This window comes from Pseudorca crassidens, unplaced genomic scaffold, assembly GCF_039906515.1.
Source record: "Pseudorca crassidens isolate mPseCra1 unplaced genomic scaffold, mPseCra1.hap1 Scaffold_64, whole genome shotgun sequence".
In the NCBI taxonomy this organism is placed as follows: domain Eukaryota; kingdom Metazoa; phylum Chordata; class Mammalia; order Artiodactyla; family Delphinidae; genus Pseudorca; species Pseudorca crassidens.
The window spans coordinates 203,119-230,348 of record NW_027136316.1 but is presented as its reverse complement, the minus strand read 5'-3'; the positions used below and the strand labels follow the sequence as shown (position 1 = coordinate 230,348).

The 27,230-nt window shown below is 40.7% G+C and overlaps 2 long non-coding RNA genes across 7 annotated transcripts in view; one reads left to right on the top strand and one right to left on the bottom strand.

Annotated features, from left to right (window-relative positions):
• The window catches only part of LOC137218228 (uncharacterized), a 53,416-nt gene extending 40,091 nt beyond the window's left edge, over window positions 1-13,325 (bottom strand). For 2 of the 6 annotated variants that reach the window (XR_010940539.1, XR_010940540.1), the window contains exons 1-2: window positions 13,078-13,300; window positions 12,673-12,779 (exon numbers count right to left, since the gene is read on the bottom strand). This is a non-coding gene — a long non-coding RNA (uncharacterized lncRNA). Of the gene's footprint in view, window positions 1-11,832; window positions 12,319-12,672; window positions 12,780-13,077 lie in introns of those variants that run through there. The other 4 variants (XR_010940541.1, XR_010940543.1, XR_010940544.1 and 1 more) reach the window with 4 other exon arrangements.
• The window catches only part of LOC137218232 (uncharacterized), a 1,013,945-nt gene that overhangs the window by 882,713 nt on the left and 104,002 nt on the right, over window positions 1-27,230 (top strand). The gene's annotated exons all lie outside the window — the stretch shown is intronic.

Here is a 27,230-nt window from a genome sequence, read left to right as displayed (position 1 = left end):
GCACAGAAAAAGCATTTAATAAGTTAGGTATAAAATGAATGTAACTCAACATAATAAAGGCTAAATATCGGGACTTCCCTGGTGGCACAGTGGTTAGGAATCTGCCAGGAAATGCAGGGGACATGGGTTCAAGCCCTGGTCCGGGGAGATTCCACATGCCAAGGAGCAACTAAGCCCGTGCACCACAACTACTAAGCCTGCGCTCTAGAGCCCGTGAGCCACAAATACTGAGCCTGTGTGCCACAACTACTGAAGCCCACATGCCTAGAGTGCATGCTCTGCAACAAGAGAAGCCACTGCAATGAGAAGCCCACGCACCACAACGAAGAGTAGCCACCACCTACTGCAACTAGAGAAAGCCCGCATGCAGCAACAAAGACCCAATGCAGCCAAAAGTAAATAATTTTTTTAAAAGGCCAAATATGACAAGGTCACAGTTCAAAGCACACTCAAGAGTGAAAATGTGAAACTTTTTCTCTAATATCAGAAACGAGACAAGGGAGTCCACTCTCATCACTCATTCAACATAGAAATGGAAGTCCTAGCCAGGGCAATCAGTCAAAGAAGAGAAATAAAAGGCATCAGAACTGGAAATTAAGAGGTAAAAATGTGTCTATTTTAAGATAACATGATTTTATATATAGAAACTCTGAAAAACTTCACCAAAAACCTGTTAAAACTAATCAACATAATGAGTAAAGTTGCAGAATAAAAACTTAAAATGCAAAAATCAGTCATATTTCTATATACTAACAATGATCTGAAAAAAGAAAACCATTCTATTTATAAGAGCATCCAAACTAATAAAATAATAAGGAATAAATTTATCTAAGGAGATGAAAGATATCTACAATACAAGCTACAATACACTGATGAAAAAATTTGGAAAAGACAGAAATAAACGTAAAGTTATCCCTTGTTCATGATTGGAAGAATTAATATTTTTAAAATGTCCACACCACCCAAAGCCATCTATGGATATAATGCAATTCCTATCAAAATCCAATGGCGTTTTTTAAAGTAGAAAAAAACAACAGAGAAATGTATGAGGAATCACAAAAGAACTTGTATATGCAATGTGACTATGAGAAAGAACAGCAAACCTGGAGGTATCACATTCCATGATATCAAACTGTATTATAAAGCTATAGTAATGTAAGTAGTATGGTACTGTCATGTAGAAAGGCATACACAACAATGGAATAGAACTGAGAATCCAGATATAAACCCATGCATATAAGGTCAACTAATATTTGATAAGACAGTCAGGAACATTCGGTGGAGAGATAATCTCTTCATTAAACAGTGCTTGGAAAACTGCATAGTTATATGCAAAAGAATAAAACTAGACTCCTGTCTAACACCACTCATGACAATTAAATAGAAATAAGATAAGGTAAAGACAACTGTAAGATGGGAGGCTTTTCTTCCTGGAGGAAAACAGTAAAAATCTTTTTAACACAGGTCTTTAATATTATTTTTGATGATACCTTAAGCACAAGCAACAATTAAAAAAACTAACACGTGGAACAATATCAAACTAAAAATCTGCTACACAACAAGATAAAATAAATAAATAACGAAAAGAGCCTATGTAATCAAAAATAATATTTGCAAACCTTACACCAAATAAGGGGTTGATATCCAAAATACATCATAGAACTCAGTAACACAAAATAAATTAAGCCAATTAAAACCTGTTGCAAAGACTCCAACGGACATTTTTTCAAAGAAGATATGTGAATGTACAACAAATACATGAAAATGTGTTCAACGTCATTACACATCAGGGAAATTAAATCTAAACCACAATGAGATATCACCTCAGGATTGTTAGAATGGAATTCATCAAAGAGACAAGATATCTGCTAGCAAATGCTAGCAAAGATGTGGAGAAAAGGGATGATTTTTGTGCTTTTGCTTGTCTTATGAATTGGTTCAGCCTCTATGGAAAACACTAGAGAAGGCCCTCAAAATTTAATATGACTACCATATGGTCCAGCATTTTCATCTATAGAAATATATTGAAAGAATTAAAAACACTATGTTGAAGAGATATCTGCACTTCCATGTTCATAGCAAAAGTGTTTACAATAGCCAAAACATGGAAAAAAACGTGTGTCTATCAACAGATGAGTGGATATAAACCTTGTGGTATATTTAGAAAATGGAGTAACATTCAGCCATAAGAAAGAAGGAAATCTTGCCATTGGTGACAATATGGATGGACCTTGAGGGCGTTATACTAAGTGAGAGAAGTCAGACCAAGCTTATATGTGAAAAACACACACAAACACAACTCATAGAAAAAGGTCAGATTTTTGGTTACCAGAGGAGGGAGGTGAGAAGAGGCAGAATTTGATGAAGTCCAAAAGTACCAACTTGCAGCTATAGGATAAATAAGTATTGAGAATATTATATACAACATGATGAATAGAGTTAACACTGCCATATGGTATATTTGAAAGCTGTTAAGCAAGTAGATCTTAAGAGTTCTCATCACAGGAAAATATATTTTCCTTATTTTTCTTTTCTTGCATCTATATAAGACGATGTATGTTAACTAATCTTACTGCAATAACAATTTCACAATATATGGAAGTGAAATCATTATAATGTGCATTTTCAACTTAAATAGTACTGTGTTCAATTATATCTCAATAAAACTGGGGGGAAAATTACAACACCTTTACAATAATGTCTTTGAAATTTAAAAACAATCTTAAAAGGATATTGAAACACAACTTGCTAAAACTTATGGGCTGCAAGAAAAACAGTAATAAGAGAGTTTATTGCAACAAATGCCTACAATAAGAAAAAAGAAAGATCACAAGTAAACAATCTTACTTCTCACGGGACTAGCAAACAAAGGAAAAACCACTAAGCTCACAAGTAGCAGAGCAATGAAATAAGAGATAAGAGAACAGAAATAAAACAGAGACCATGCAAACAATAGAAAACATCAATGCAAGAGGTGGTTTTTGAAATGAAAACAAAATTAACCTTTTAGCTATACTAATGAAGAATAAAAGAGAATACTCAAATAAAATCAGAAATGAAAAAGGAGACATTACAACTGATGCAACAAAAATACAACAGCTCATGAGAGGTGACCATCAACACATATATACCATCAAGTTTGATACCCTAGAAGAAATGAATTCCTAGCAACATAAAAAATACCAAAACTGAATCATGAGGAAATAGACAAACCAAACAGACCAATGATGAGTGAAAAGATTGTATCAGTAATAAAAGATTTACAAAAAACAAACAAACAAACAAAAAACAACAGGCTAGGACCAGATGGAAATTTTCCAATTTCCATTGGGAAATTCAACCAAATATTTAAATAGAATTAAAACAACTCCATGTCAAAGTTTTCTAAAAAAACTTTGAGGTACATTCCCAAACTCATTTGATGAGTCCAGCATTATCTTGATACCAAAGCTAGATAAGAACATTACAAGAAAAAAAAAAAAAAAAAAACTGTCAAGTATTACTAATATAGATGCAAAAATTCTCAGTGAAATACTAGCAAACAAAATTCAACAGTATATTGAAAGGATCATACACCATGATCAAGTGGAATTTATCCCTAGAATGCAAGGGTAATTCAACCTATGTAATTCAAACATGTGATGCACCACATTAAGAGAATGAAATATGAAAATCATATGGTTATCTCAATAGATACAGAAAGAGAATGTGAAATAATTAAAGAACCTTCCATGATAAAAAATACTTAACAAATTGCTATACGTAGAATGTACCTCAACACAATAAAAGTCATATTGAACAAATTCACAGCAGACATTAAAATCAATGGTGAAAGCTTGAAAGGTTTTCTGCTAAAAATATAAACAAAATAAGTTTTGTGCACTCTCACCACTCCTTTTCAGCATAATACTGGAAGTCATAGCCAGAGCGGTTAGGCAAGAAAACTAAATAAAAGAAATACAAATTGAAAAGGATGAAGTAAAGCTATTTCTGTTTGCATTTAATATAATCTTATATGGAGAAAATCCCAAAGATTCCAAAAAAATTTATTACTAATTATAGACAAATTCAGTCAAGTTGCAAGATACAAAATCAACATGTGAAGAGCAATTGTACTTCTATATACTAACAACAATTTGAAAAAGAAATGTAAAAAGCAATCATATTTAAAATGGCATCAGAAATAAATAAAACATTTAGGAATAAATTAAACCAAGTAGGTAAAATATCCATACACTGAAAATGACAAAACACTGGTGAAAAAACTGAAGATACAAATAAATGAAGAACATTTCCATGGTTATGAAACAGAAGAATATTGTAAAAATATCTATACTACCCAAAGCTGTCTATACATTCAGTGCAATCTCTATCAATATTCCAATGATTTTTTCACAGAAAGAGAAAACAACCCTAAAATTTGTATGGAACCACAAAACACCACTAATAGCCAAATCAACATGGTCAAAGAAGCACAAATCTAATGGCATCATAATTCCTAACTTCAAACTTTATTACAAAGCTATAGTAATCAAAACAATAGATTCTGGCAAAAAATAGAGATTAAATCCAATGAAACAGAATCAAGAGCACTGAAATAAAACCAGTCATTTACTGTTAACAAATATTTGACAAGGGAGCCAAGGAGCTGCAGTAGGGGAAATACAGTCTCTTCGATAAATGGTGCTGAAAAAAAACTGGATAACAACCTACAGAAGAATACAATTGGACCCCTTTCTTGTACCACTCACAAAAATTAACTCAAAGTGGACTGAAGGCTTAAATATAAGACCTAAAGCTGTAAAACTACTTGAAGAAAGCATAAAGAACAAGTTCCTCAATATAGTTTTGGCAAATATTTTTCGGATATAATACCAAATGTGGGAGCCACAAAAGCAAAAAAAAAAAAAAAAAAAAAAAAAGTGGAACAGCAAACAAACAAACGAAAAACTTTGCATAGCAAAATGAACAATCAGCAAACTAAAAAGCATCTACAAAACTGGAGAACATATGTGCAAACCATTTTTTTGATAAGGGGCTAATATTCAAAATATATAAGAAGTAACATAAAATAATAGCAGTCAAAAATTAAATAAAAAATGGGCTAAAGGACTTGAAAAGACATTTTTCCCCAAAAAAGACATACAGATGGCCAACAGGTACATGAACAGATGCTCAACATCAATAATCATCAAAACCACAATGATACATCAGCTCACACCTGTTAGAATGGCTATTCTAAAAATGAGAAGAAAAAACAAATGTTTGTGAGAATGTGAAGAAAAGGCAACTTGTGTGTATATTTGGTGGAAATGTAAACTGGTACAGTCTAATGAATGTAAAAGAATTCAATTGGACCCCTATCTCACACTACTCACAAAAATTAACTCAAAAGAGATTAAAGACAAACATATATGCCTTGAAACCATAAAACACCTAAAAAATTCCTGGGGGAAAATCTCCTTGACCTTGGTCTTGGGAATAGTGATTTTCTGGTTATGACCCCAAAGGACAGGCAACAAAGCAAAAGCAAAAATAAAATGGGACTAAGAAAACCTAAAAAACCTTCTGTTCAGAAAAAAATAAAACCACACACAAAAGCAAAACAAAACAAAAAACAACTGGTTAAAAATGGAGAAAGGATCTGAATAGATATATTTTCCAAAGAAGACATACAAATGTCCAACAGATATATGAAAAAGTGTTCAATGTCTTTAATCATCAGGGAAATGAAAATCAAAATCACGAGATCATCTCACTCCTTTTAGAATGGCTACAGCCAAAACACAAGAGATTACAAGTGTTTGAAAGAACATGGAGAAAAGAAAATCCTTGTGCATTGTTGGTAGAGATGTAAATTAATACAGCCACTATGAAAAACAGTATGGAGGTTCCCCCCAAAATTATAAGTAGTATCCAGTTGTTCCAGTACCATTTGTTGAAGAGACTATCCTGCCCAGTGGGTGTGCTTTATTCCCATCTCAAATATTAGTTACTTATACACTGGGGTTTACTTCTGGGCTCTCTATTCTGTTCCTTTAGTCTATGTGTGTATTTTAGTGCCAATATCATAGTGTCGTGTAACTACAGGATTTTAATATTGTTTCTTTTTGTTTAAAATAAATTTACTTATTTATTCACTTATTTTTGGTTGTGCTGGGTCTTTGCTGTTGCGCGCGGGCTTTCTCTAGTTTCAGCGAGTGGGGACTACTCTTCAGTGTGGTGTATGGGCTTCTCACTGTGGTGACTTCTCTTGTTGCAGAGCATGGGGTCTAGGCACGCGGGCTTCAGTAGTTGTGGCACATGGGTTAAGTAGTTGTGGTTCATGGTGTCTAGAGCACAGTCTCAGTAATTGTGGTGCACTGGCTTAGTTGCTCCGTGGTATGTGGGATCCTCCCAGACCAGGGCTTGAAATTGTGTCCCCTGTATTGGCAAGCGGATTCCTAACCACTGCAGCACCAGGGAAGCCCCTGTAATATAATTTTAAATAAGGAAGTGTGATGACTCCCAATTTTTTCTTTCTCAGGATTGCTCTGGTTATTTGCGGTCTCCTGTGGTCACGTACAAAATTTTAAAATTGATTTCTCTATATCTGTAAACGATGCTGTTGGAATTCTGATAGAGATTGCATTGAACCTATAGATGTCTTTGGGTAGTATGGACATTTTAACAACAATAATTCTTCTGATCACAGAACACAGTACTGTATATCTTCCCACTTGTTTTGTCTTCTTCAATTTTTTTTGATCAAAGTCTTGTAGTTTTCAAAGGACAAATTTTTCATTTCCTTCGTTAAGTTTATTTCTAAATATTTATTCGTTTTAATGCAATTTTGAATGGGGAAAGGATAGTGTCTTCACCAAATTCTGTTGGGAAAACTGGAAAACCACATACAGAAAAATGAAACTGGACACCTATCTTATACCACTCACAAATATTAATTTGAAGACTGAAACATAAGACCAGATACTATAAAACTCCAAAAGAAAACATAAAGAAGAATCTACTTAACACTGGTTTGGGCATATGATCCCAAAAGCATAAGCCAGAAAAGTAAAAACCAACAGATGGGATTATATCAAACTAAAAAGCTTTATATATATATATATATATATATATATATATATATATATATATATATATATATATATATATATATATATAAAGTCTACATACAGATTAGGAGAGAATATCTGCAAATCATACGTTGCATCAAAGAGTATAAACTTCCACTTTTAAGGTGAGTAAGTTCTGGGAACTTTAACATACATTATGGTGGCCATAGCTAACAACGCTGTATTATATATTTGAAAGTTGCTAAGGGAGTAGATCTCAAAAATTTTACCACACAAAAAAGTTAATGATGTGAGTTTATGGAAGAATCCTTATTGCGGTAATCATTTCACATTATATATATGTATCAAATCACCACAATGTACATCTTAAACTTACACAGTGCTGTATATCAATTATGTCTCAATAAGTCTAGAGGAGAAAAAAAAATAAGAATTTCAAGATGGACACAAGAGCATGAAACAAAGCACGGGCGTTTCTGAGTGAAGAACCTTGCGTCATATCCATGTGGCTGGCCCCAGTTGTACCTGCAAAACCACAACGAATATCTGAAAACTGGTCTCCATCACCAGGGCTAACAACGTGCCTGAGCTCCCACCTTGGTTACTACAGCAGTCTCCTAATTGGCGCCCCAATTCTGCTTTTGCCCCTTCAGTCAGTTGGTAGGACAGCAGCCAGAGGAAGTCAGATGATAGCCCTCCTCTGCTTACAATCATTCACTGGTCCTTTTTTTCACACAGAGTAAAAGCCAATGTCCTTTAAATGGCCGACAATCTGTTGACAACACCAAGGGCTCTATCCCTTGCTCACTTAACTTCAACCACCCAGCATTCCCAACTTTCCTCAAACAAGCCAGCCATGTTCCTTCTTTACAGCATTTTACCTTGCTCTCCCCTCTGCCTGGAATCTGCTTTTGCCACCTATGCACACTATATATGCCCTCCCTCATATCTTTTAAGTCTTATTCACAGGTATTTACTGAGCAAGACTATGTGCTGGACAGTATTCAAGGCACAGAGGTTTGGACCCAGCATCTCTCTGATCCTTCTGAGATGGAACATCATTTCATAAACTTACTGGCTATTATTTCTGGAAAAAACAGATACATAAATATGGGAGTGTAGGAATCGCTCAGGCAAAATCCCAAATAATAGAGATAGGTGTTTAACTATCAGAAAGGTGAAGCATAACTTCCCAACTCCCTAAATGTGTCCTGCACGCAGTGACATCCTTCCAAACGGTACACACTGAATGGAAGGGAGAAAAGTTTGATGTTACAGTGAGGAACTTGACAAACTCCACCTCAGCCAGGTGATCAAGGGCAACATCAACAGTAGTAAGTCATCTGCAGAGCATGTGCCCTTGATACGAAGTGAAACACATAACCCCAGGCTAATCACGAGGGAAACAACAGGTAAATCCCAATTCGAGACTGTCAAGGTCATCAAAAACAAGAAATGTCTCAGAAACTATAACAACTAACAGTGTCCTAAAGAGAAATAGCAGCTAAATGGAATGAGGGTGAGATATCCTGAATGCAATCCTAGAAGAGAAAAAGGTAAGTCTACGAAAATTTGAAAAAAGTGTGGATTATAGTTAATAATCAGGTGTCAACACTAGTTCATTAACTGTAAAAATGTACCCTAATGACATGAAACTGTAATAAGAGAGGAAACTGAGTCTGGGCTAGTTGTGAAATCCTGCACTATTCTTGCAAATTTTCTATAAATCTGAAACAATTTTAAAATGAAAATGTATTAAACAAATTTTTATTTTTTTCTAACACATATTATTTTTAAACTGTCCTACCAGTAATTACTATTAATTTCCCTTGTCACCTAGTTGTACTGTTTCATCTTGTTAAATAGAATTTATAACAGAGAGAAGTAAATTACCCATGATAGTAGAAAATTTCCAATAACACCAATTTTACATATTTTATGTTAAATTAAGAATGCACATGTGTATAATCATTTATTATATATTATGTTATTTGGGAGTTTTTGTTTTTTTTCTTTTGGCTGCAGTCATTTTACTGGTATGGCTGTATCCTGAGTCACTTTCTAAGAAGTCACTCACCAGAGATGTCTGTCAGGACTCAGAAGTGAGTCTACATGTCACTTCATGGCTGAACATATTCAAACAGCCCATTTATAAAATAAAAATAAAATAACTAATAATTCATTGTGACTGGTTCATTTATTCCAAGAATGCTTTTAAAAAATTTTGTTTCCATGCTTACATTTCATACTAATGGAACAAAATCAAATTATGTGCCAACTCAAATATTACATTAGAATAATGAGAACTGAGTTGTGACCACAAAAATTCAATGTTTCATCCTGATATTTTCTAATCAGAAGTGTTTTTTAAAATATTCAGGGCTTCCCTTGTGGCGCAGTGATTGGGAGTCTGCCTGCCGGTGCAGGGGACACGTGTTCGTGCCCCGGTCCGCGAGGATCCTACATGCCACGGAGCGGCTGGACCCGAGAGCCATGGCCGCTGAGCATGCTCTTCCGGAGGCTGTGCTCCGCAACGGGAGAGGCCACAGCAGTGGGAGGCCCACGTACCGCAAAAAGAAAAAAAAAAAATTCAAACTCCGTTCCTAGGGGATAGCTGAAAGTGACAATATCAGAAAGCCCAAATGGCACACAAACTTGCAAGTGATTATAGATGTTGCCATATAATGTGCCAGAAATAAATTGCCTCTTAGAAGATTACATAAAATTACTTGAAGCTCAAACCCTGGAATGCTTCCCAATTTTGTCAGACTTACATGTTATTGTAATGTCTATATCCATTTAGCTCATGAGGTAGGTAAAGATAAAAAGTGATCTGTTCTTATGTGTTTAATACAGTTTAAAAAAGTATCTAATGCTCCTAAGAAATCAGGTTAGATCTGGAATACAGATGAAAATATGAAATGAAAGTACTTTGCTTTGTACAAGAGCAGTAGCCCACCATGTACAAATATGTCAGATGACAATGTACCTTCATGTTAAAAAAGAAAAAATGCCATCACTGCAAAAGAAAGCTTTATTGATTGTACTGAAGTAAAAGGAAAAACTAGATATGATATACCTCAGCTAATTACGAGTATATTGGGAAAAGATAATGTTGACATAAAAATGCTCATGCTCACAGATATTATACAGGTGTAACTGTGGCACATGTACGAAGACATAGAAGCCATGTTCCTCCACTGAGGGTGACGATGCCAAAATTGTGACCTGATCATTTCTTAACCTTAATGGACAAAATTTCTGCTCCCACAATTTAAAATATGATCTTTAAAATACTGTATAATGAGACGATGTGATATTTTAATGTCTGTTCTAAGTAGTACTTTAAACACACCTAAGTCTATCCAACTGTCAGTCAGAAAGATCAGATACAATCAGCTATCATTCTATGCAAATGAATGGCATGTAGCAAATATTCATATATGTGTGTACCTATATAAAACATGTTAGCATATATGAATAAAATCAACTATGTTATATTAATATTTAATGTAAAATCATATTAACAAATGCACTGTGGTGAAATAAGAAGCATCTAGGTATAAGTAGATTACAAATTTTTATGCAGTTTTCACAATGGGATAATATTGTGAGCAAAGTGGAAATTGTAAAGAAAGTCGTCCAAGAAAAACATCTTGACTATAGGAAAAATCGCATGCTTATTATAAGGCCTCTCCCCTTGTTTACAACCAATGTCAGAAAGTAACCTTGAACTAGGTTAGGAGAATAAAAACTTTAACAAGACATAGGAATACTCTTTCTGTTGTAGAAAATAAACCAAAATAAAAAGTAAATGAATAAGCTACGAAGATTCTACAGATAGAAATATAAATTCTTATGGGAAAGAGGCTTAAAATAAATAATAAGGAGATTATAGATATCCTAATTTCACCTTTTGAATGGAGCTATACAACATTAAGCTAAAAACCTTCATATTCTCTATTAGCAGAAAATTTATTTGCTATGAATGTATTTAATTTACAAAAAGCAGCCCCTGTCTTACCTTTTAAGTATTCTGTTGAAGTTTTAAGTTTTAATATATTTCATCTTAAATGGTCTTATGAAGTATGCAATGGTTGGTATTTTAAAAATCGTCACTGTGCCTGGAACTTCTAAAAGTGATTCACGATTTTTTAAATTACATTCTTATAAAAATTTGGTATTGACATGAATATTATGATTTTTAATAATACTAGTCACATTGGAATATTGCAGAAGATTTTTCAATGAGCTTATGTGTATAAATATTTAAGACTGTCACTGTATTATGAGAAAATTTCAAACACAGCAATATTTTGACTTGAAAATGAGAAAAAAGCTAAGAACTACATCTTAAATATTGCTCATTGTCGGGCTTCCCTGGTGGTGCAGTGGTTAAGAACCCACCCCCCAATGCAGAGGACACGGGTTTGAGCCCGGGTCTGGGTAGATCACACATACAGGGGAACAACTATGCCTGTGAGCCACAACTACTGAGCCTGCGCTCTAGAGCCTGCAAGCCACAACTATTGAAGCCCACGCACCTAGAGTCCGTGCTCTGCAACAAGAGAAGCCACCGCAATGAGAAGCCGTGCGCCACAACAGAGTAGCCCCCGCTTGCCACAACTAGAGAAAGCCCATGCAACAACGAAGACCCAATGCAGTCAAAAATAAATTAAATAAATTTAAAAAAGAATTATTTGTAAAAATAAATAAATAATAAATATTGGTGACGTAAAGAAAATAGCACAACATGAAAGTTGTGAGTTAAGTTTTATTGGGGGCAAAATAAAGACTATATCCTGGGAGACAGAATCTCAGATGGCTCCAAGAAACTGTTCCAAAGAGGCAGGGGGAAGGCCAGTATATATGTAATTTTGGTGAAGGGGGAGTACACGCAATTGAGCACATATAATTTCTGCAGAAGGTTTCTGCTCGTCTCATGCAGGCTCCGGCTAGTGACGTCACCATGAAGGATTTCAGTGCTTCTCTAGACACGAGGAGATACAAGAACTGGGCTCATAAAATCAGCTCCTGAAAGTATCTAACTCTCTGAAGAGCTGTCCTGCCAGCTTCCCCCGAGCACAGAGCACGTCATTTCCGCTCTCCACCCTGAACTCCTTTCAGGGGGTGTTGAAGGTCAGCGGCTGCAGCAGCTGCACCAGCACCTGATTTAATCCTTGTCGAGGTAGAAGGCAAGTGCCGATCCATAGCTGACAATACGCTCCAAATAATTTTATTCCTTTAAGATGGAAAAGTAAAATACAATAAATTCTGATTCTGACATGTTTAAAGTATAAAACTTAACATAGTGTGTTTTACTACACTGTTTTTTTTACTCTTTTTTTAATTTTTATTTTGCGGTACGCGGGCCTCTCACTGTTGTGGCCTCTCCCGTTGCGGAGCACAGGTTCCGGACGCGCAGGCTCAGGGCCATGGCTCACGGGCCCAGCCGCTCCGCGGCATGTGGGATCTTCCCGGACCGGGGCACGAACCCGTGTCCCCTGCGTCGGCAGGCGGACTCTCAACCACCGCGCCACCAGGGAAGCCCTGTTTTTTTACTCTTTCAATACGTTTTAAACTAGATCCACGTTACCTGCACATCATCCGTGTATAGTCTGTTAGTTAAGGTCTTTGAACAAAGGAATAAGTGGATAATTCCGTGCGGTTGAGGACAAGGGGCGGAAACATTTCTCTTGGCCGCTAAAAAAAGGGGACATTTTTACAACCTTCCGGGGGCGTCTGAGGAAACGCAGCAGAGTCAGTCCGCGACGGTGAACTCTCCCGGTCGCCCGCGCCCCAGCTCCTTCCCCGCGGCCCGAGGGTCCGGGGCCCAGCCGCGCCGCCCACGAGGGCACGCGCTTCCCGCGCTCCGCCTTGGGCGGAGCTCCTCCCGCCAACCGCCCCGCGTCCGGAATAGACGCCCCGCCGGGAACAGCCTCCACGCCGCCGGCCCCTCGGAGACCGGATCCGAGGGACAACAAGCGACATCGAACGTTACCTGAGAAGGTGGGGATACACCGCGCGGGGCGGCCGGAAAGGAAGACGCGGAGCGTCGAGGAACGGGCACAGCCCCTTTGCACCGGCCGGGGCGCGGGTGGGGAACATCGTCCTCCCGCAGACCAGCCAGCCCCACACGCGGGCCCGCAACCGCCATGGCACCTCCACTCCGTCCTCAGGGAAGACCGCCCATCAAGTGCGGGTGCAGTTGCGCATGCGCCCCATCGCCTGTGACATAGTGGCTTCGTGTCCCCCCTGCAGGCCCTTGGGGGAAGTGTAGGATGCTCGAACTCACTGGAGAACATAAGTTACTCAAAATCTCAGTGCCTCAGACTCTCTGCTGATGGCACCGGTGATGCTCTGTTCAAGCCATGCCGGCTCTCTTACCTGGGATGTGCCCCACTCTTTGGAGCCATGTTATCTGGTTTTTAGGTCATCCCCCCAAAAATGATAATAACCTCTATTCTATGCTACAATGACAGCATCAATTTCAGGTCCCTAGAAAAGAGCAACCAATTTCCATCATCAGATTCTCCACTGGATCTTCAACCTGTTAGACACAGAGGACAGCTCCTCTGCTTGGAATAAAATTCTCTATAGTAATATACAGAGTTGATCACAAACACAAATAACTGAAACAGAAGATGGGAGTAGAAAATCTATGGACTTTTCCTCATTTGAGAATAGGAGTCCACAGTTAATTCCAAGAAACCGTTAGCTATCTGAGGCAGTGGAATACAGCTGGCATACCTTGGAGCTTGTCAGGGAGGGAATCAAACTGTGTTTTCCCTCATTTAGCAAATCCTCTCAAAAATTAAGGAAACAAGAAAAAACATTCTGCTTATGACCACCTTTATTCAATTATATTTTATGCACAAGAAAGTAATGTAAAATACGTTAAATATAAAATATCAGAAAACAAAATGATAATGTATTTAAGATACATATTTCTAATATCCAAAATTATTTACAAAATTCATAATCAGTTTCTTAAACAAACTCATGAATTACATTTTAAAACTTATCCTTTCAGAACTTCATGTGGGATTTTCTGTTTTCAGACTTTGGAAAGTAATTTTTCTTGAAAAAATTTCTTCAGAACATACTTTTGTTACAGACTTTAAAATTAGCTGCTTAACAGATATACATGAAAATATCAGTTGTTTGAACCTTTCATAAACTTACACTCACATCATATAACAGCTCAACAAAGGCTTTGAAATAGCAAATGATTCTGCTTGTTGATTTTCTTCCAATAAGAGATTCAGGGACCCAGCAACCTTCGATTTGTGGATTGTCCAACAACAACATGTGCTTTCAACTACGGGTATGTTCCTTGGGTTTATTCCACTCAGTTGTAAAGGGAAAATGTATGGCAAATCAGGGAGCGTGTCTCCAGGGCCTGAGCCTCTACAAAGAAAATATCACTTCCATCCCCAATTTACTTGCTGGGAACCACTCCACTGTGAATGATCTTCGTCCTTAGGGCTCCAGAGAATGTGGACCTTTTAGACACAGCAGGTGGGGGCATCAGACAGAGCTCACCTTTGAGGAGAGCCCTTCTTCCAGTGTTCATGCTGGTGCAGGGAGGTGGGGTACAGGCGCCCTGTCTCTTGCTTGTGCTAGGACATCGACAGGTATCTTGGTCACTCCTGCTACATGTCCGCCTACATCTGCCCGTGTTAGGAAGCCTGTGTACCTGTGCCTGCCTGAGCTCACTCACGTCAACCACCCATCTACTGTTGCTGGAGCCTGAGAAACTTTCTGGCTGTGCACGTGCCTATGTAACTCTGCATCGAAACCCTCTTTATATAATTTGAAAACTGAAGCCCAGAAAGAGGCAGGGACTTGTCTAGGACACCATATGTGAGCAGAGGCCGGAATAAAAGTGAGGAATCCAGCTCCCTAAGCCAATACTCAGTCCCTCCCATCATGCTTGGTTTTGAAATAAGAGCCCTTAAGATCCTGGTGAATTCCTGCCAACTCGGCTCAGTTTGGGCCATTACTCTCTCCGCATCTCCATGCAGACACATGTATGTACAAATAGAAATAGGGTTAACAGCTGGGGATGATGCGAGGGTGGTTAAGGAAGAGAAAACAATATGTAAGTGTTGAGGAGAGCAAGAAGATGTTGGAGAGAGCTCTGCCATGGAACAGGGGCGTCCACCCCTCTGGCAGTGTGTCCAGAGGTCGAAAGAATGAGGGGGATTCTCCAAGTTCCCATAGTCCTGCCTGGGCGTGGGCCATCTCCCTAGTGTTCTCCAGCGGACAGGGCCTGGGGTCTTACAGTCCACCATTCTGATCTTCTAGACCCAGGCTGAGCACACACCCCATTCCCCAGTGTAGACAGTGCTGCAGAGGAGAAGGGCTTTCTTTCTCTACAAATTGTGTGCTTGCCGTGGCGGATTGCAAGTGTTCTGCATGCTTGGAAAGACTGCTGAGAAACTTGGTTCTCCACCACTGACCACTGTGTTCTGAGAGTTTGGCAAAATGCTTTCCACTTCACGGAGGTCCCTCAGAGGAGGGATTAGCTGGGGAAACGAGGCCTTGTGAGCACAAGTGGGCAGAGCCTCAGACCCGGAGCCAGGGTTCTAGGAAGAAGACCAGTCTTAGTTCGTGCCTCGTGGTCCTCATTTGAATGTGGGGATATCATTGTTTTGGCTGAGGTCATCCCTGACGAGCAAAGAGACACCACAGTGATGGACAAAACGGTGGGGAAAAGGAAGCTTCTGGGGCCACTTTCACTGCACTGCCCTGGAGCCTGTATGTTCTACTCTATGCCCCTGTGACTCTGAAGAGCTTCTGTGTTGAGGACACCCAAATAAAGGTACCAGTTTTTGAGGAGTGTGCAGGCCCAGGACCACAGTTGTAGTGCTGGTCACCTAGGAGCAGACGGGCTTTTGCATCACTGATGCCCACTGAGGGCCACATAGAGGGCTTTGTGGTCCCCCCTGTTACACATACAACTTTAAACTCTTGTCAGTAGCATTCACCTCCACAGTCCAACTGCTTAAAAAGGAGGAGGGCGCCAAGATAGTCACACATATTCCTTCAGCAACTATGCACCATGCACTCCTTCTCTGCCAGGTGCCCTTGTGTGGGGCACAAAATGACCAAGAGTTCCCTAGTTTCCAGGAGCTCACAGCCTGGAGCAGAGATGGCCAAAAGTACAGGAGCAAGACATATGAAAGAAAAGAGCAAGTGTGAGACTGGAAATAAAGACTGTGCTCTGAGGGAGGTTTGGTGAGTCCCTGGGTAGGAGGGTCTCAGAGGCCTCACTGGAGTGACAGTTACGGGGACCAGAATGACAACAGCGAACCAACCCTCACATATCTGGGAGCAGCATGTCAGGGAGAAGTCACCACTGCTGCAGACACCTGTGGGCAGAGGTGAGTGGACCAGAGATGCTAGAAAGTGATGAGTAGAACTGGAGAAAAAACTGCGGGGGTTAGGGGGAGTCAGGAAGTCAGGGCCATATCCTGGGGTCTGCTAGACTGTTAGGTATCTGTTTCTTTCTAACAACATTTACCCCAAACCTTGCATCTTAAAATTACATACATTTAATAGCTCGCAATTTTTGTGGGTAAGAAATACGGGCACAGCATAATGGACTCCTCTGCATCAACGTGTCTCACAGGCTGGGGCTGCAGCCTCAACTGAGACTCAAGTGACAGAGGATTTGGTCCCAACTTTACTCACAGTGTTCAGGATGCAGTTTGGATTTGGAGTTTGAGTTTCTTTCTGTGTGTTGACTTGGGCAATGCCTCGATTCTCTCCTTTGTGGGGTTCTTTATATGACAGCTCAAAACATCTGTGCTTGATTCCTCAATTCAGGGATAAGAGAGAGAGAAGTGGAAAATTAGAGAGGGAATAAAAGGAAGGTGAGCGATTTTTGAAATTAAAGCGTACGCATCACATTCCATCACTTCGGCTAAAATCTACTGATTGGGGTATTTGCTAACCACTTAGTTACACAGAGGTATGTATAGGAAAGGTGGTGTCACTGGATGCCATGTGGAGGCTGCCCACCACACAGGCCAATTTGAGTCACTTGAGTCTCATTCAAATTATAACAGGAAACAACTGAACAGTTTTACTCCAAAGGGTAACAATGTGTGAATTTCCATTAATTTCAACCCCCTCATGCTGCTGACCTAAAAGTGAGGCTAAGAGGGGAAGTGACAGTTCCAATATCACCTTCCTGAAACTCAGACATCTTTTGAGTTATTTTATGCTGTGTCCCACCCCTTCTTGTAATTTTCCAGTCTCTCCTTTGTGCCTTAGACACACGTGACACTAGCTACAGCTGTTATAGATATTATCTCAATGCACATGGTGATGCTCCTAGAAAGGACATTCTAGCCCGATTTCCACTGTGCAGGTTGGAAGACTGAGGAACAGCTGAGAGGAGCAGGGTGTTTTCCAGGACACAGAACTGGTGAGAAAAGGGACTGATTTCAGTTCTATCTTCTGAAATTTAGGACCCTAGCTACATTTCCAGACAGCTGTGGCCAGGGCTGTGTCCTCTCATCGTGTACAAAAAAAGAGGATGACATTGTGTGGGAGGGGCAGTTAACAGCCTAGAAGCGGATTTGTGTAGATTTGATGGAAGGGAGGATCCCAGATAATAAAATCTTGAATAAGTGACCTCACTTCCTTGGTGAGAGTCCCCAACAGAACTTAAACACTGGTAACGAGACACCCACATTATAGGAAGAGCCCCCAAGAACTCACTCGACTGGAGACTCTCAAGAGAACAATCTATTCTGTTGTTCCCCACTTTTCAGAGGCTCTGGGCTGAGGGACTTTTCTGTCGCTGTGGACATTGCTCATCCCTCATCACCGATACCTCTGGCCATTTGGCAGGAGGTACTGAAAGGTAAAAGAGGGCAGCCCAGCATTGTTTGTGTGTGAAGGGGGTGGCGGGGCCAGGGAAGGAGGGGTACGGCCTTCCAGGGCAGGAGCAGGTTGTCAAGTGTCGGCAGCCTGGGGGTGGGGGGTCTCTCATGCCCAAACCCAGTTCGTGGCTGGCAGGATGAGAGGTGAGCGCTTGAGACCCAGGTCATCTGCGCACATGTTAAACCTGATCCCTAGAGCTTTCATCTGCTTTCACCCCTGGCTGGGGGATTTGACAGATGCCTCTCTGTTCCTGAACTGAGGAATAGAAATTCTCATTGGGACTCTCCCTGTGGCGATGTTCAGATAGGCTCCTGATCACTCCTGACCCAGCTACCAGACAGTGTCTTTGCAGAGTTCCACCCAGAGATCTTTGAGGAGCTGGTCAATGGGTTCAACTCTTCCACGTTTCTAGGCAAGGAGCAGGCCACCAACAACATCAAATTCTGGTCTTCAGTGAGAACAGGTGCAGAGGAGTCTCAAACCCCAAGACTTACAGGTGATCAGGGTTGGCCTAGAACCCAAACATGAATCTGGTAAGTGCCTGGGGTCCTCTGAGGAATGTGGTTTTCCAGGGCCTTCTGCTCCACATGAAGAGCAGACCAAGCCTCAGGCAGCTTAGAGGGAATGTCATGCAGCCCGTGCTTTGGGCAGTTCCCTGTTTGTTGACCTGCATGATCTTGAGTACTTGTTTGTAATTCCTAACCCTCTATTTTCTCATGTCTACAGTGGTGTTTACTGATGTCTAACTGGGATGATGCACTTAAAACCGGGAGGTGCTGGTGTTCCTCAGATAAGAGAATGTCTTGAAGGCGTCAACGGTCTATTACCCCCTTCCACTTAAATTGTACTTTTAAACATAGAACCTTTTTCGGGGTGGGCACTCAGGTCCTCCTCTTGCACCAGTTCCTGCTATGCTACTGGTTTCTGGTCTGAACTCCACATCCTGATCCTACTGGTGATTTATGGTGTTGCCATTGTGTATATGTCCTTCCTTGTCTACATGGTGTGAAAAGAGACAACCCTGTCCCCAGATGATGCCTGAATAATGCTGCCCCTCAAAACAGGCACAAGGAAGAATCACGGAGAGTCCCTGGTACCAGCTTTCCCAGGTAGAAACATCACCTACACCACACTGTTCCTCTGCTCCAATCAGGCCTTCACTACTGCCCAGCAGGTCCTGCATGATCAGTTTCATAGGCGAGGGCTGCGCCAGCCACAGCATGGTGGGGAGTGCCACACCTTTATCTGTGTGTCTTTGGAATGTCACCGCACCTCTCTGAGCTTCACTTTGCTCTTCTCACAAGTAGGTGGATAAAAGTATGAACCTCCTAGTGTTACTGTAGCAAGTCATGGTAGATGCTTGCCTGGTGGCTGGCTCTGAAGAGAAGGCTGCTGGCCATGCTGTGTGTCTTCACATATATATTTCTCTCTCCCCAGTGAAGAAACTCTCTGCCTAATCCAGCACCGGCCTGTGGTCTTTGTGAGTTTGGAAAAGCACATGAAAATCACCCTGATTTCCTATTTGCAAAGAAGCTTTGTGTTTGCATCCATCTTGTTCTGGACCTAGTCCTTGGTATGGACAGATTAGGAATTTCTGGGAGCAGGCAGAGGAACTCCAGGCCCACCCAGATACCTGGGATGGTTCTGGTTGGCATTCACTCATTCAGCAATACAGATTAAGTACCCAGTACATGCAGGCATTTTCCTAGACACTAAATTTAAAGAATAAAACAGACACAATCCCTGGGGCTAAATTATAAACTGAGTTTCAGATCATCTCTCTAGACATCTTAAGTAGTCATGTCCAGAGTGCATGAGAAGTAATGCCCCCATGGCTGCCTCTGGATATGGGTGCTCCTCCCATATTACAACACAAATATGAACCACAGGACCAACTAAAACTCTGAGTGGTCTTGGGCTCACAGGCTCCTCTGTCGACCCAAATATCACTGTGCTAGGCCTCAGCACAGAGTGGGAGTCTGGAGGCTGTGCTGGGCAAGGACAGGCAGAACACTGGAGCTCACACACCTTTCAGTTCCCATAGGAATGCTTATGTCTGGAGGTTTACCCCAAAGAAGCAAATGAGTCAGAAAGCTGTGGATAGGGTCCCAGCCTCCCTGGAATCAGAGGGGTTGGGTTAGTCCCTGAGAGACTCATCCCCTCCATAGCCCCATCTCACTCCACCTGCCCTCCCTACATCAACCTTCTCTGGCACCCATAACTGGGGACCAGAAGAGGAGGTGAGGTGAGCAACATGTTCACAAAGCTGTTTCAAGCTCAGTTCTGATGCTCATGTGCATGGAGGATGGAGTATGCTGTGCCCATGACCTTGGAGAGAAGAGTGTCAGTAAGAAGACCAGACTCACACAATCTCTGTCGGGCTCAGGCCTTCCAGTACAAGGATAACCACAGTGGGGTTGGAAGTGGGCTGAGGCCATCATCTGGGTCCAAGAGCCAAAGGAGGGTGCTTCGGGTGCACAGCATTGAGTGAGGCCAGGCATCCGGCTCTGCTCCACACGTGACTTTCCCCACGCTCTGTCTCTCATCCTAGGCACCTGGTTGTGTTAGTACCTGCAGCTTACCTGGCAGCCCCTGCTCTGTCCCTTTTTTAGGCTAAAGTTGGCCTACATGCAGATCAGTTTGCCTGCCTCAGACATGAAACACCATGCCCCATTTTCCTGATCCAGAAGGAGATTTTAGAGTCCACTGAGGCAAAGCCAGAGGGTAAGAGGGACTGTGGGCAGGGAAGATTCTCTGCGTTAGGGTTTAGGGGCTGGGTATTCCTTTTAAAGACAGTAGATGTTTCTGTTTGGGGAAAGGCACAGGGAAAGTCAGTTACGTGGGTGAACCTTTCTCTTTATCCTGCTCTAGTGCCAGCTCCAAGGTTCTTGCTGAAGGGTCAGAAGAAGGGTCAACACAGTGCTAGACAGCTGCACCAAGACCATTGGCTCCGATGGGCATGTGGAGTAGGTGGGCGCTCATGGTGGGCCTGGGGTCCCACACCTTCTTTTCCATGGCCTGGACTCCTATGATCAGGGTGCAGATCCCCAGCTCCACCACTTATCAACCACGTAACCTGGGCAAGTTCACTGTCCACCTGAGATCAGTAGAGATGGACAATGAGAGGACTTCCCACACAGTGGCTGTGCAGATTAAAAGAGGTAGAACAGAGGGAACATCAGGCAGAGCCTGTCCATTGCCTGGGGGAGGAGAGCTCACTGTGTGCAGCCAGGTACCCGGGTCACCCCACAATCTGCCCAGAGACTCAGCAGCCTCAGCACCTATTACACATCTGAAGTGCCCTTAACCTCAAGGGACAGAAACAGACAAGGCCCCTGGTTGTAGCTGCACAGAGCAATGTGCATTTGAACAAGGAATTAGAGCAGAAGGGTGACCGGGGTGGGTGGAAGATGCTCCCTTGGGTTGAGCAGAATTGAGCTGCCTTGTGAAGCTGGCAGTTAGTGGAGATGGGCAGGCTTGGCTATATCCTCCACTTCTGAGCTCCCACTGTCAGTGATGACCCTGCCGGGCATGCAAAGACAGGGTGTGTCAGACCCATGTGACGTTCCCCCTGCTCCCCAGGACGTGTTCAAGAAGGTGGTTCCCGCTCAGTGCCTGGGCTCCGTCTGGTCCCAGAAAACACATTTGGAAATGAGCACATGGCACAAACCATCCATGCCACTGTCACCCAGTTCAACAGTGTGGCCAAGTGCGTCATCACCACCTGCCTCGGAGATCTGGGCATGATGGCCCAGGAGAGGGCCTGGGTGGTGAAGCACTGTATGAAAGTGGCCAGGGTCTGCCATTGGAGGTCCAGCAGAGTAGCTCTTCAGAGTCCTGGAACTGCCACTTCCAATGTAACAGATTTCAGGATTGAAGTCTGTGGTCTAAACACCTGCACTATCCCTATGAGGCAGGGGATAGATGGGTCCCAGGGTGAACAGCTGGAGTTTCTCCCCTGTGGACAGATACTCCAAAATATCAGGAGTGAGAGAGGAGGCTGGGCCCTGCCCAGATAAGAGATAAAAGAGCACATATTCCTCATTCTCGAAGTCAAGGAAACCTTCCCAAATACATACATGCAGAAAGGCTCATTGAAGGTCAAAAAGGGAGGGTTAGGGTTAGGGTTAGGGTTGGTGATGTCTTCGTACATCCGTGTTGCTCCCAACCTCCAGGCGAGTTGGAAAATATGAGAATGTACGACCAACGGGACACACGGAGGAGGACGCCAGGCACGGACACACTCTCCTGGTCACACAAAACAGGCCCGTGGTCCCCGTTACCCGAGGGGAACCACGGCGTGCTTGTCGACCCATCCAGTATACCCAAACCTCCCTACAGCTCAGCGCCAGCCTCAGAAGGTATAGACCTGCTCGGTCAATCTCCGGCGACAACATGAACTGCCCACGTCCCGGCGCCACCGGAACAGTCACCGCCAGCGTCGCCGGCCTCCCGGAACTCTGCCTCGGGCACGGCGGCTGAGTCCCAGCCCTCGCAATGGGCACTGAAGCTCCGGATGGAAGGGACGGTCTCAAAGCGGCCGCCACTTGGCGCCCGACAAGCGGCGGGAAAGTCTGAGGCATGGATCCCGATTGCCGGCCGGCGAGGGTACAGCGCAGGCCTCCCAAATGCACGAGTTCGTCCCGGGGCGTCCGTCTCGGCGCTAGATCCTGTATCAGTACCGCGGGAAGCGACCCCGGCCACAGAAGAAGAGGGCGGGGGACTGGGAAGAGGTCGCCGGGAGGCTGCCGCGGAGAAGCGCTCCCCACGCGATTCCCGGCCGGGAGGGCGTACTAGCGGCCCACAACGCTAGGGCGGGTCCCTGCTCCTGGGAGCACTTAGGGATTTTGCGGGGACTTGGGCTGCGTGGACTCTAAAACTGAAACCATGAAAGTACACGTAGAAAACATGTATGAATGATTTTTATTCTGTGGTTTCAAAATGGAGTCCTTGTAAAGCATTTTTTTTGCATGTTTTTTAGAAGTGCAAAAATCATCCAAGAAATGAATGATAAACTTGACCACAAATTCATCTTTACATATTCCACAAGCAAAGTCCAATGATAAGAAACCGGTGTGTGACCAACATTTGTGCAAATACATGTGTAATAAGATTACTGATATCAGAAATATTTAATATAAAAACGGAACATTCAGTAAACATAGCCATTAAGAGGGATCAGGTAAGGAAATTCTAGTATGTCTACACAATGCAATATTATTAATTTGTATTTAGTTTTTGATATTTTTACATGAAGTAAATCTATAGGTGTAAAGATGTTGACTTGGAAAGATGTTGATGATGGACTGTTCAATGGAAATAGCAAGTTGTAGGATTTCCACTGGTGCTAAAAATAAAAATTAAAGCATACACACACAAACACACAGGAGAGACTATAGCATCCATCTGATCCTACGGGAAAATATGACTCTGGAATCAACCACATAAATGTGTCATTCAGGAGAAAGATCATCTAAATCACCTTATTCATTCCTTAATCAAATTTTCATTTATTAACAACTATTTTCTGAGACCCTCCAATATTTCAGAATTTGAACTGTTATGAGGATTGAAAGGTAAATAATACTATGGCCTTACTTTCATAGACTTCTTCTTCTTAATACAGTAAATTAAATTACCCTGCAAAATAAAACTACTGATATTAAAAATTAAATGTAAATAAGGGTTTGCCCATTGTATAATTCCAAAATTTTGCTACTAGTTTACAAAGAAAAGTTGGCACTTTACAAAGTAAAGTTGACATTTAAAATATTGTCAGTTCTGGATCCTTGATTAGGCTGTATATTTTCAGAAAGGCTGGGTTATTAAAAATACTGTCTAAAATTCTGGACTTCTGTAAAGTTGCACTGCAAGATTTAGAAAGAGTAAAGCTAGATTTCTTTTCCTAAGAGCCAGGTTTCCTGTTTACTCTATCATGAAATAAGTATTTTTTAAAATTAATTGTTTGGATTCGAAAATAAAGTTTTGAAAATCAATAATGGCTTTTATTAGAATAGAAAATCTGCTGCACATGTGCCTTAGAATTCCATTTATCTGCCATTTTATTTGAACATCCATGGGGCACCATTTTCAAGAATACTGTACAAGAGGATCTCTATTTAAATCATTATTTTGAGCTCCTAATTTTCTCTTAGCTTAATTTTAGAAAATCCAAAACACCCCAAATAACACAGTATTGTCATATAGACATTTCCTGAAATGTGCTATAAGCTATATACATTATTGATAAATTTGAAATGAAATGTATTGATAAATACATAATAAAAAATGTATTTTGTTTCTGTTACTATTATGCAAGAATGCACTTTTAAGAAAGAAATGTTATACGACATGCAAGAATCTCTGGAAGTTGCATGAAAATGCTTTTGTATTTAATAACCGAAAATTATGTAGTTCTAGACTTTGGTTATTTTTCTTAAGTTTTCAGTAGCATATTAAATTATGTATTCATTATTTCATCAATGTGACCATTTTTAGAGTTTGCTTTACTCCCAAGTGTAAATTAGAACTCATTAACTCCTGATAGTTTTCTATCAATAAATTATTCTTTTCTAAAAAATATAAATAAAATACATAAATTTATTTATTAAAAAAAGGGATCCTATAATGAAAGAAATTTCTCTTCTAAAAAGCAGTGATGTACAGGGTTAAAAGTTCTTGTGCAATGTGCAGATAAAATAAAAATGAAGTTGGTTGCTATTGTCATCTTTAGTGCAATTTCACCACTCTGGTTTTTTTCAGTATACCTGGAAAATTAAATCTGTGATCACTCTTAAAGTCATATCTTTTTTAAAAACATACATCTTTGTTAGAGTATACTTACTTCGCAATACTGTGCTAGTTTCTGTTGCACAACAAAGCGAGTCAGACATATGCATACACATATCGCCATTTCCCCTCCCTCTTGAGGTTCCCTCCCATCCTCCCTATCCCACCCCTCTAGGTCATCACAAAGCATCTAGCCGACCTCCGTGTGCTATGCTGCTGCATCCCACCAGCCAACTGTTTTACATTCGGTAGTGTAAATACGTCGATACTACGTTCACTTTGCCCCCCACGCTGTGTCATCAAGTCCATTCTCTATATCTACCTATTTATTCATGCCCTGCAACTATGTTCATCAGTACCTTTTTTGTTTTTCTTAGATTCCATATATATGCGTTAGCATACGGTATTTTTTTTTCCTCTCTCTGACTTACTTCAGTCTGTATGACAGACTATGTCCATCCACCTCACTACAAATAACTCAATTTCGTTTCTTTTTATGGCTGAGTAATATTCCATTGTATATATGTGCCACATCTTCCTTATCCGTTCATCTGTCGATGGACATTTAGATTGCTTCCATGTCCTGGCTATTGTAAATATTGCTGCAATTAACATTGTGGTGCATGTCTCTTTTTGAATTATGGTTTTCTCAGGGTATATGTCCAGTAGTGGGATTGCTGGGTCATATGGTAGTTTTCTTTTTATTTTTTTAAGGGACCTCCATACTGTTTTCCATAGTGGTTGTATCAATTTACATTCCCACCAACAGTGTGGGAGGGTTCCCTTTTCACCACACCCTTTCCAGAATTTATTGTTTCTAGCTTTTTTGATAATGGCCATTCTGATTGGCATGAGGTGATACCTCATTGTAGTTTTGATTTGCATTTCTCTAATAATTTGTGATGTTGAACATCTTTTCATTTGCCTCTTGGCCATCTGTATGTCTTCCTTGGTGAAATGTCTATTTAGGTCTTCTGCCCATTTTTTAATTGCATTGTTTGCTTTTTTGATATTGAGCTCCATGAGCTGTTTGTATATTTTGGAGGCTAACCCTTTGTCTGTTGCTTCATTTGCAAATATTTTCTCCCATTCTGCGGATTGTCCTTTTGTCTTGTTTATGATTTCGTTTGCTGTGCAAAAGTTTTAAGTTTAATTAAATCCGATTTGTTTATTTTTGTTTTTATTTCTGTAACTCTAGTAGGTGGGTCAAAAAAGATGTTGCTGTGGTTTATGTCAAAGAGTGTTTTTCCTATATTTTCCTCTAAGTGTTTTATAGTGTCTGGTCTTACATTTTTAAGTCTTTAAACCATTTGGAGTTTATTTTTGTGTATGTTGTTAGGGAGTATTCTAATTTCATTCTGTTACATTTGCCTATCTAGTTTTCCCAGCACCAATTATTGAAGAGGTTGTCTTTTCCCCATTGTATGTTCTTGCCTCCTTTGTCATAAATTAGGTGCCCATAAGTTTGTGGGTATCTGTACCATCCTGTACCATGGATCTATATTTCTGTTTTTGTGCAAATACCATACTGTTTTGATTATTGTAGCTTTGTGGTACAGTTTGAGGTCAGGGAGCATGATTCCTCCAGCTCTGTTTTTCTTTCTCAAGATTGCTTTGGCTATTCGGGGTCTTTTTTCTTTCTATACGAATTGCAATTTTTTTTGTTCTAATTCTGTGAAGAATGCGATTGGTACTTTGATAGGGATCGCATTGAATCTGTACATTGCTTTGGGTAGTATAGTCATTTTCACAATATTGATTCTTCCAATCCAAGAATATGGTATATTTCTCCATCTGTTTACGTCACCTTTGATTTCTTTCATCAGTGTTTTATAGTTTTCTGAGTACAAGTCTTTCACCTTCTTAGGCAGGTTTATTCCTAGGTATTTTATTCTTTTTGTTGTAATGGTACATAGGAGTGTTTCCTGAATTTTTCTTTCTGATTTTTTGTTGTTGTTGTATAGGATTGCCAGAGATTTCTGTGCATTAATTTTGTATCCTGCAACCATACCAAATACAATGATTAGTTCTAGTAGTTTTCTGGTGACATCTTTAGGATTTTCTATGTGTAGTATCATGTTATAAGCAAATAGTGAAAATTTTACTTCTTCTTTTCCAATTTGGATTCATTTTATTTATTTTTCTTCTCTCACTGCCGTAGTTAGGACTCCCAAAACTATGTTGAATAAGAGTGGTGAGAGTGGACATCCTTGTCTTGTTCCTGATCCTGGTGGAAATGCTTTCAGTTTTTCACCATTGAGTATGAGGCTTGTGGTGGGTTTGTCATATATGGCCTTTATTATGGTGAGGTAGCTTCCCTGTATGCTCATTTCCTGGAGAGTTTTTATCATAAATCAGTGTTGAATTTTTTCAAAAGCTTTTCCTGCATCGATTGAGATGATTGTATGGTTTTTATTCCTTAATTTCTTAATGTGGTGTATCAGATTGTTTTATTTGCGTATATTG